Source organism: Pinus tabuliformis, chromosome 8 (genome assembly GCF_031772625.1).
Source record: "Pinus tabuliformis cultivar Carrire ecotype Pingquan chromosome 8, CPIR1, whole genome shotgun sequence".
NCBI lineage: Eukaryota > Viridiplantae > Streptophyta > Pinopsida > Pinales > Pinaceae > Pinus > Pinus tabuliformis.
The window spans coordinates 1,246,193,546-1,246,195,442 of NC_142294.1; positions in this window are offsets into that span (position 1 = coordinate 1,246,193,546).

Consider the following 1,897-nt stretch of genomic DNA (forward strand, 5'->3'; position numbering starts at 1 on the left):
CTTATGAGGCCCATTTTAGACCTCAAAATTCCCCTAATGGCTAATCAAGTAGCGTTTATCATACATGTAACCATAATAATAATAGAATGACAAACATATCAATAACCCTAATGCTTATAACAAACGTTAACTAACATACCTGCATGCCCACCATACAAACCTGTATGAGGATCTGCTCTTACCCTGAAGTCCATTATTGTCACTTCACTTTAATGATCTGCATTTCTAGCTCTATCTCATCTAAGACATTAGCATCATAATATACCAATATCATCATGATGACCTAATTGCATACAATGACCTTATGCACAACAACCTTCACCATGAAAATGCATGCATAAAAGCATATAGACACCGACATGCATAACGAATGCATACACAACCATACACTCATGACGACACATCCCACAACAACACCATCAACCTTGGCATCACAACATCACTACAACCATGAATAACACCATGCAAATCCAACAAGCACATGGACTACAAGCATAAGGAACACATATGCAATTGACATGAATGTGTGACCAACACACCACCCATCTAGTCTGAGGGGTGAACCATGCTCTGATACCACCCTGTGGTATTAGACATGACCCAAAGAGAGTGCAACCTGCTCTGATACCACTATGTGGTATCAGATATGACCCAAAGAGAGCGCAACCTGCTCTAATACCACCCTGTAACGATGCCTCCCCTCATATCTACCCACTTTCACCAACTTACCCGGGGTAAACATGAGATGAGGGGTTACTATGACAAGACTCGACCTCCTAGGTGACGTTAAGGAAGTGGAATCGACGGAAACCCACCACACGTACCTTCTATACCTGCTACAAGACTCCCAGAAGCCTTCCCAGCCATCCCCATGACTAGTCCCTGTGTTCCACTGAGTTTTAGACCATTAAACCCATGGACGATCCCTTGATATGGACAAGGGTGTGTCTGGGAGGCTCCATACACTCCCACAACAAGGCAAGGGTACGTTTGGGGACTTTTCTCCTTAGACCTGTGCCTACGACTCCCGGATTTGTGCCACTTTTCAAACCTAGAATCCAGGTCACTGCCCAAAAACCCTTTTAGCTTTCAGAATCCATAATTTACATGACAACAAGATTTGCAAGCCAAAAACTGACTCAAGTACTAGGCCTGACCATCCCTAACCAGGACTGACATTCTGTCAAACACTTGACATCAATGCAATCTACAGGACATGAATACAAGACATAGCATAAATGAATGATAACTCATATGAGACTTGACAAGAAGGATCACCACCCTCTTCCCTTAACTGTTTTGACATCAATTAGGTCTTGCATCCATTATCCTTTTAGTTACAATTAAATACATGAAATAACCATGACTATAACCAGTCACATAACCATGCTTATAACCAACATTAAACCATGTAAATAACAATGAGATAACAACTATTAAGGCCACATAATAACAATTACAAAAGCAAGAGAACTTAACTTTTATTAAACATAGGAAAGAGCCGACTAGATTCAGGACTTCCACGTACCACCTGATCATAGACATGGCTGAACGAAATCTTTTTTTTTTCATCCAGTCAACCTCATGCCATATTCCAAGCATGAATGTGGGATCTCATGGCTAAACCAATCCAAAAACAACTAAGGGAATCTAGAGGTTAAACCACCTCCACCCTCACAAACCGTGATCTCACCAAAAGTGGCACCGAGATCATAAAATCAAACAGAGCTTGGAATGCCTCTGGACTCCATCACTATCCTTGAGGAATTTTTTGTCTCCTTGTCTCTCAGGCTTTACTGTAATCCACACTGGATCATTAGGCCCTAAACTGAGACACCACCCCCAGGCTTTACTGTGTATCCTGCCAAAACCGGTCAAGTGATTCCTAGGCCTTTGG